Source organism: Staurois parvus, unplaced genomic scaffold (assembly GCF_062004578.1).
Source record: "Staurois parvus isolate SC_StPar_1 unplaced genomic scaffold, SC_StPar_1.0 ptg000047l, whole genome shotgun sequence".
NCBI lineage: Eukaryota > Metazoa > Chordata > Amphibia > Anura > Ranidae > Staurois > Staurois parvus.
Window position 1 is genome coordinate 6,876,546 of NW_028317843.1, and position 10,045 is coordinate 6,886,590.

Below are 10,045 nucleotides of genomic sequence, written 5' to 3' on the forward strand. Positions count from 1 at the left end.
AATGTAAATTAAACAATAAGGAACCTTCTTGATTGTTTTTTTTTTTTAAATGTACTATAAATCTTATGAAGAGAAAATCCCCAAATTATGAAGTATATTCTTGGTTTGACCTGAAGTCAAAAGTACACATTGTCAGGAGCAAGGCTTTTAATACATTCACTAATCTTTAGTTAAAAGAGAATTGTCACAAGAGAAACAAGGAGCCTACTAATGCTGTCCTGATAGATTCCACATTGCCAGATAAGGCCGAAGCAAAAGAAAAATAAGATGAAGGATGACCATGACTGTGTTAACAGGGGAGGCAGAACACAAGCGGTTAATCTAAGCAGAGAGAAGAGAGTGGGAGGATGGTTATAGGATGCTACTCATCGTGATTGGTGGGGCTAGAATTTTAGGAGAGGCTTCAAAGGTGGTTTCGCATGCTGGAGAGGTGGTGACTCAGTTGGAAGACTTTGAAAGAAGCTTCCGTCCCACCCACCCTGTTTTTTGGATCTGTGTTGCTAGGATGTTGTGTGGCTAGGCGGTTGGGATTGGGGGGTCTAATGTAATAGTATGTAAAATACTAGAGACCCATCTAAGGTATGGCGTCAACTAGAGAAGCTCCAGTTAACGGTGGGTTAACTTGGAGGGATGTGGAAGTATCTGCAAAGAGTTGGGTTGTCCCCAAGGTGGGGTGTCTTGCGGCTGGGGACCTTTAAGTGGTTTTTACAGATACAAAACAAAGGTTAGTCGTTTGGTGCCTTCAAGGATCGGCAGCTATATCTTTAATTGCCAATATGTTTTTGTTGAAAAGGAATGTTATTTTCGTTACTTGTTAATAAATGGCTGTTACGGCCAATTTTCACCAAAATTTGGTGTTGGGCTTAATTATTTTTTAGGTATATAAGTTGAGAGGGGGCACTATAGGTATAAGAGGTACTGTTCGTGAGAGTTGGGCAACATCTGGTTTACCCTAGTCATGACTCTATTCTGACATTCTGTTTCCAATATGTATAGCCATTGATCTGGAATTGATATGCAGAGTGATACTTCTTACTTTACTCTGACTTTCCTGATCTGGGTACTTTTTCTTGGTTGGTGAATCAAAGTATTAAAGCCAGAGGGTCAATTTGCTTTTTCAGAAAAAATGTCTACAATGGCAATCACTCATTGAAACCCAAATGGAAGGCCTTATCCCCTTGAAGCTTGGAATAAAGATCACCACCTCTGTGGTCTCAAGGTTTTGTCCAGTTGCAAATGGTCAAGGTCCCACTGCTAAAACTACTATACCTACTTAAACATAGGCTCAGTCTCAGGTGGTGAGCTCTTTCCCCATGATAGATTCTGTAGTCCATAGCATACAGTTTTCACTTATTCCTTCTACACAAAAATTAGGGACTCCATGTCCTAATAACCCTGGCATAGTCTTTGAGAGTATTTTTCAGAGCTCACTTTACTAGTGTCCACATAAGAAGAATTCCGCTATTTTCTTGTTTTGGTGACAACCCAAAGCTTTGGATTTTCTTTCACTTCCACTGAATTAGTACACAGGACAAATAAAGAGCTTGAATCTCCCTAAAATGGGTACAGAAAGCAATTAAAGCCCAACAGGTGCTCTAATCCCTCTCCATGCTATCCAAAACTAAAATAAATGCTTTGCCTTTAGTTATACTTCCTGTGTGTTAAAATGCAGCCACTTCACGTATTCAACCTGTTGGGTGGTTCCTCCTGCAAGCTTGTACACCCTGTACTTATAAGCAAGACAGTGGAGGAAAAGCTATTTCTAATTCAGATATTCTTAATGTCACCCACTTAGGGTTTTTTATGTACTTCAACCTCCATCTAAAAAAAAAAAAAAACATAAGAGATCACTATTCCTTTTCTTTCCTTCCAAAAATGTTAGTCCTCGACACAGAATAAACATTTAAATGAAGAACTTCTGACTTTTTTTGTATACTTGTTCCAGTAAACAAACCCAACATATTTAAGCCAGCTGGCCAAGTCACAGAAAAGGAGCATTTCCAGAGGGATGTTAACAATGGCAGCCCCCTTATCTCTTTCATGAGATGTTTATCTCTTTATGCATACTTCAATCAAAATTGAACAGCAAGCTTTTAGATTATAAGGCACCCTCTAATCCTTGAATAATTACAGTTGGCAAACAGTACGTTCCTGAACTCCAAGGCCCAGGTGATGACGGCCTTCCTATAGAGGTGTACAAACATTATGGTGAGGCTATCTTGCCACATTTACTTGAGGTTTTTATTGCGGCCAGGAAGCAATGGTCTCCCTATGTCTATGTCCAAAGCCGATATTATTTTACTCTTGAAACCTGGCAAGGATCCATTGGGTTCCTACAAACCCAGATCCCTCTTGCAGAATGATATTAAAATTCTAGCCAAAATATTGGCTATGAGATTAAATAAAATCACCATTTCTATTATACATTCGGATCAATCCGGGTTCATGTCCCAAAAATCCACAGCAATTAGCCTGTGCAGACTATTTCTTAACATCCAGTCCAGGCAGATAAAATGGGGGGCAGGGCATTGCTGTCACTCAATGCCCATAAGGCTTTTGACAGCATTGACTGGCAATACTTGTGTGCCACCATGGTCAAATCTGGATTTGGTGCCCAATTCTTGACCTGGGTTACATTGCTGTATAATTCCCCTCAAGCAGCCATAGAGGATGCAGGGAGGATTTAACCTACTTTCTCACTACACAAAGGCACTTGTCAGACATGTCCGCTATCCCCTTTACTATTTGCCATCGCCATTGAGCCATTAACTGCCCCAATCCACTCTAACCCCTCCATCTGCGAGTTCCATTATGGAGTGATGCAGGAAAAGCTATTGCTACAGTATATACGGACAATACATGCTCTTCCTGGATGATACTACCACGTCTCTACAAAAGGCCATATCTGTTATCATGAATTTTGGCATATATTCCGGTCTAAGCTTTTAGATTCACACTAAGGGTACTTCAGAATTTCACTAAGACAATTAAGTAGTACTCCAGTCCACTCCACTGACATTTTGTGGTCATTTGGAGACCTGGGATTACTTTTTGCTGAACTGGATGGAATTCAGGAGAAGAATTCCTAAATCTACTTACTGCTGACACAAATAATAACTCACCAGCATAGCCTAACTTCCGTCTTCAACAGCAAAGCATGTTGTTAAAAAAGATCAGTGCTATGAAGTTTTCCATATCCACCAAAGGCTAATGAATTAACTAGAAGGTATGTTTATCGTTCATTTAAGCTGCATACATTTTAAAATCAGCCTATTTCTTTGTTTATACAATAAACAAAATAAGTGGATTTTTCATAAAATATTTAATCAGTGAAGCGCCTTATTATTTTCAAGAGATACAATCATTGTTATAATAACACTCCAGAACTAGAAGTGTTGTTTCTTTATTACCCACCTTTAAATAGCATCATAAGACACACAGCTACTAGGACATCTAGTGGTGAATTTAGTAATTGGTGTGAAAAAAGGAATGCACTCATCTCCCATGCTCAATTTTTATTTTAAGTTTAATTTAATAAAATGTATAATTCAGTCTTTTGTAACAAGAAGATATGATTTACTATGGTACTTGCAAAAACAGTTATTTCTTTCTTTCTTTCCCAAATTTTGATTTTAATGCCATGTCAATCATGTACAGAAATGAGATGTGGCCAATTCTGTGAACTAAATTTAAAGAAACAAAGCTTTTAAACCCACAAATCTTTATTAGGATTATATTTTTTCCATATACATATGCCATTTTACAAAAATGTAAAGAAGGATATATTTGAATTAACTGGAGAGCCACCTAAACGTAAAACATACATAGTGGATAATTTGTCACTAAGTTTTTAAATTTCAGTTGAATGATCATACAAATGTAGTATAGAGACTGTAAACTCAAAATATGGAAAGGAAAATTGAATTGTTTAAATTGTATTAGATAACAGGAAAAAAAACAGCTAGATGCAGGTCATTGGAAATTAAAAATGGAGATAAACAACAATTTTAGTTGATTGCAAAAAGAATTGTTCAATATTATGCGTGTATGGGATTTGTACAGTTAGAAAAAGGCACATTTCTGAAAAAAAAACTTACATCCTAACAACTTTAGATATCTTATTAAAAAAAATAAAAAGAGAAATAAGATTTAAATAGTGGTGTAATTTGCTCCAGTAGTGAAACATTCCTTCCTGATTCCCAAAAACAATACAATAACTACCAGGATCATTATCCTACAATGACATCCTCTAAAATATTAACCCCAGCTTCTATTTTGTACTCTGGATTGAGGAGGCAGATAAGTTGATACCAGGCCACCCTATGCTGTATACCGCTATTGCATCACATACCAAAGATTGACACAAATACATTTCCAGCATTGTGGAGGCTCTCTGGACAATATTAGATCCCTAAATGAAAATGTAAGCAAATAGGTAGATACCTTCTTACAGCTTTTAGTGAAATTATTAGTAAGCTATATAAGAGACATGAAATGTTTATTCAGCAGAGTGGAAGATTTGGTATGGGAGTAAAGATATAAATCCCACTCCCTATGCTAACTCAATTATTGAATGATGAATATAGTACTTATAAAAGTTCAAATTGTAAATGTAATTTAAATAAAATATTGCTTTCTTTTACAATATGCTGATTAGGGTCTTTCAACAAAATATAGAATAACCAATGTATAATTTATTTTAAAAAGTCTCTCCAGCAGAGCTTAAAAAGTGAGCGTAATTTGGTGGAACATATATTAGTTTCATGAGATTGAAATGGTAGCCATCTATGAACTGTTACATTATGAGTGGCGTATTGGACCCTAAGGTCTAAATTCATATAAAGTCTAGCGTGAAGGAGAAAATGTGATGTGGGGAATAACTGTAATGAGAAACAGTGTGTGCATAAAATGTGTAGATAGAAAAGAGAGGAGAAAGAGAGGGAAGGGGGAAAGGGTATTATGGATAAGCACGTAGGGAGACTAGGGGACTGTATTCTATGAGCTGGAGGTTGTCAGTTAGATTCTGAGAACTGTTTAACTTAGCTTTTCTTGTAATCTATCTGTGGCAGGGGCGGACTGACCATTTGGAAACTCAGGCACTGCCCGAGGGCCCAGGGTCAGTAGGGGGCCCCATGAAATGCCCCTGGTACCTTTTTCATAGGCTATTTTGAGTTTGGGCAAGGACACAGGGGCCCCATGATCCCCTATTGCCCGGGGGCCCCATGAGTTGTCGGTCCGCCCCTGATCTGTGGGGACCAGATTTTCCAGAATTTGGTCTGTGTGTCCTGCACAATCAAAGTTAATTTCTCATTAATTATGATGCCACTCTTGCCACACTTTACTCTATTTTTAGCTTATAGTAAATTTAATGTGGGAGATTTCCAAGAGAGGCAGTCATTATCAGCTGAGATAAAACTAATAGCCACTATAGAAATATCAGGTATCAATCTGTATTGGAGGTATGCAACAGGGTCCATCCTTATATTATAGTAATTACTGAATCAATTAGGTTATAGGTCTTCATCATATCTGTTTGCACCTTAGGACAGGCCCACCAGATATGTAGCATCATGCCTTCTTGTTCACATTGACTGAAGCAGCTAAATAAGTAAGAACGTACTTGGCTACAGTATATAGCATCTAAGGAGAACTTCATATGAGTTTTTTAAAGCTAGTGTATTGGTGGAGCTTTTAATAGTAGAGGCCCAGATCTCGTTCCAGTTTACTTCATCGATTGTTTTCTGTAGTACTTCTTCCTATCGTTTCAATAATTTTGGTTGACTTTTGGAGAAACAGAGATGTGGTTTTATGGGTGAAATCAGCCATGGAGCATAGGAGTCTGTACAGCATCTGGTTTCCAAGTTTCAGAGAATGAGTGGTTTATCATGTTTTTAAAGTAAAGAAGAGATAAATTAGGGGTTTTGTCTGTACCGAAAAGCAACTGTATGGGGCACATTATGGGTCTCTTGTATGTATTGAAAAAACGTGATACCATCAAACATTAGAAAGGAGTAGACATCCAAGAAGCCTTTGCATATCCACCACCTGAAGTTGCCAAGGATTTACATCCCTGGCAGGAAGAAAGGGAATGTAATTCTATTTAATAGTGGTAGGTGAGAGAAGTCCTCCAAAAGAAGAACTGCTTAAAGTCTGGACATAGTTGTATAGGCCGAAGGTTGTGAGGTATCCAGATCAGTGATGAAATTACTATAGGGTTGCAATCTATAGTATCCATTAGTAACCACAAGGGAATCACTGTCATTGAATGTAGTGGGACAAGAGGGGGCTATATGTGCTGCTCTGATGTAGCTTGGGAATTCCCAAGCTTCCTGTAAGTTCATGATGGTATACTGTGTCTCTAGGAGCTCTGGGCCTTTTGCAACCCCATAAAAATGCACTATTTTATTCTGACGAGAGAAGGAATTACTGTCATTTTTATGTACTGTATGTCATTTTTATGGCGTTTAGACGTCCTGTCCAAGATATATGGTAGTAATTCCAAGTCTCTAGCAGTACATTAAAGTGTTACTAAACCCATAACAGTAAAATCAATCTGTATATTCAGTAAAGCATGGTTGTTATACTCACTGTGAAACCTAAGGAGTTAATCCTCTGCACTGTGTAAAAATGCTGTTTGATCCTGACTTCTCTGATCCTTCCCTTCTTCCAGAGCCACCCTCTTATTTACTGATAAGACGTTGTGTGCTGTTTGGTGTGTATTACTAGAAAGGGTTATTTTTCTTGGGAGAGTGCACAGGGCCAATCAGCACTGTCCAGGCAGAGGTCAGGGGTTTTGCATCCTCTTGGATCAGAAATAAAACTCCTCCTAGAAGCTTTAACCAGTTCTCTGCTGAACACTGATAGAAGTCATAAGACTGCTCTAACTGCTGATGAGAAAAGTTATTTAGCAATTTATATTTACTAAAATAACTGTATTTCCATGTAGTGTGTTCCACTCAAAAATGGAAGCTCCACTTGTTTGCCTCCTCCCCCCTCCACTGCCATATTTGGCACCTTTTGGGGGGGAGTGGGTACCTGGTTTTGACAGGTACCCACTCCCACGTCCGGCTCAGTTCACCGCGGCAAAGTGACCCGGAAGTTAGGTACCCTCCTTGCTCCCGCAGTCTCCTGGGATTTTTCACAGGTCCCAGGAGACTGCCAGACCAATCAGGAGGTGCAGCTTGACTCACACATGCGCAGTGGGCACCAGGCTGTGAAGCTGCAAGCTGTTACAGCCTGGTGCCCACAGTAAAGATGCCGTCACTGTGGAGGACAGAATGAGATAAGGGAATGCATGGGTGAGTACAGCACTGGACTCTGGGACAGATAAATGTGTGTTTATTAAAAGCCAGCAGCTACAGTTTTTGTAGCTGCTGACTTTTAATAAACACAAAAACAGCTGAAACTCCACTTTAAGTTTACAAATTAGGGTGGCCTTGTATATTGTATTGTAAGTAAGAGTGAAGTAAATATCTAAATAGGGAAGCTGGCCGGTCCAACCAAACGTAAAGACTTGTAGTTTCATGGGTGTCTGGCTTTAGTGAGATATTTATAGCCATGGAATTGAAAGGGTTTTTGAGCCTGAAATTGCTGTCAGTTTGTTCAACTCTTGGAGCAAGGTGAGGGAAATGTGGGGTAAAGTGATATTAAAGATGAAATTATTAGCAGAGTAATTTTGTTTTCTAGGCCCACAATTTCTAACCTTTTTATGTCCTTGTGCTGTATTATATATTGAATCAAAGGCTGCCAGAATGAAAAGGAGTGGGGATAATGGGCATTCTTGAATCGTGCCTCTGTTAATATAAAGATGGTTAAACTGGAAACTGCGGTATCACATCATGGCTCTCAGGGCTGCATAGAGAGCGGACAGCCAATAAAGGAATTTTCTTTGAACCTTCACTTTCAGAGAGTGTAAAACATATATGGCTATGAGATGATATCAAAGACATTTTCCAAATAAATGGATAGCTGTGAGCATTTCACTTATTCCTTGTGGGGGACCAATCTAAGTGTAAAATATAGCCCAGTTAAGTATTAATCATTACACCAGAATCTTGTTAAATGTGTAGAATCTATTTTTAGGAGGGAAATGATTCTGTAATTGGACAAAAATTATACATTTTTATCTGGCTTTTGGCACAGTCACAATGTGGGCATTTAGAATCTCAGTAGGAAGTGTGCCAGACTCTTTTACTTCATTAGATAAGGTGGCAAGGTGGGGTGTTTCTGTGTCAATCAATTTTTTTGTGGAAGAGAGCTGAGAAGACATTTGGCCATTCTTTTTTGCCCATTTTTAAGGACATAACGACAAACCTAATTTGAAGTGGAGCGCTTTTTTTCTCTGCTAACATAATGTTTTATGCAATTGATATACTAATAAGTTATCATTTGTCCCTAGGGATGAGCTCTGGTTTTCAACCAAATTTCGACTATGCAGAGGTTTGGCTTCAACATTATTATTCTCTGCAAAATAGCTCAAGCTCTGTTAGATTGGATGGAGAGCATCTGTGAACAGCAATTTTCACATCTTGCCACAGATTCTCAATTGGATTTAGGTCTGGACTTTGACTGGGCAATTCTAACACATGAATATGCCCATATAGATGCTATTGTGCCCATATAGATGCACAATAGCATCTATATGGGCACAGCAGCATTTATATGGGTACAGTAGTAGCTATATGGGCACAATAGCATCTATATGGATACAATAGTATCTATATGGCCCCAATAGCAGCTATATCGGAACAGCAGCACCTATATGGGCAAAACAGCATAAAGATGCTATTGTGCCCATATAGATGCACAATAACAGCTGTATGGGCACAACATGGCATGTGTACACCTTTGGCTGCTGCCTATGCAGCTATAGGGGGTAAGGGGTTAAGGGTAGACATGATGACACAGCAAGCAGAGTTCCCCTTTAATAAAGACAGCAAGCAGGTAGTTTACTTTAAATGCATCAAAAAGGGTAAAATTATTATTCAAATTGAGGAAGGGTGGAAGGAGAATTTAGCAGAAATACGTCCCTTTAAATGCAAGACTTGGCTGATGGAATGTGTTGCTTCTTTGTACAGAATAGGCCTGAGATAATATGCAATTACTTTTTACAGTTCCTGCCCATCAGGAAAACAGAAATTAATAAGGCTGATATACTGTGTGCAGTACTTAAATGGACTACTGATTGGGCTACAGAGACTGTGTCTCTATTTGACAGTCTGTGTTGTGGGAATTCTGGACTTAATTAACTGGCAACAATAACTGAACTTGTAGTGTGAAGTGGCATGGAATGGGTTAGGAACCTTCTCATCTGGCCCTTCAAAGTACCGGTGTGAAACGAAGGCCTTACCGCTGGGGGGGCCCATTTTTTGTTCTCCTACGAGGAAGATAGTGGTGCTGATGGCAATGACCCGATCTACTTGCATGCAGGATCGACTATCCTGCCTCTTAGTATGATCAGCGACCTGGAAATTACCTTCTCAGTCCTCCAGTCCAATCTGATCTAGCCTGAGGACTACTGGATCGGCACTCTGCTCTCACACACATCCTACCTCTCTATCTTAGTCTTCCCCTCTCTCCCCAGGTTCCTGGGCTTTCCCATTTTATATGCCCCCTCCCCTTTGCTCACTTACTTGGGATCTGTAGGGCACTGCCATCTTGTGGCCATTTAACAATCTGCAATCAGTAACAATGCAGTGTGTTCCAAATGACTACATATAAGTAACTGTGACAACATGGCCAAACACCTCAATTAATTTTGCTGGCTTCTTCTTCTTGATAAGCCATATGGTCTCAATTAGAGGATGCTGTCAAAAGCTGTGATTTACCCCTGGAGGCTGCTGTTGCCTTACTCCAATGAGATCATGCTATTTTCCAGACAGGAACATCGCCACCTTAGACTAGCACAAATTGGCCTTTACAGTCTCCAAGACTAGATGGTCGCAGCCTACCTTAAAGACTGTTACCTGTTTTCCTTCAAACTCTTTTGATATGGAGGGAGCAAAGACCATTCATATCTATGCTGAAATGATGATACAGCTCAGCA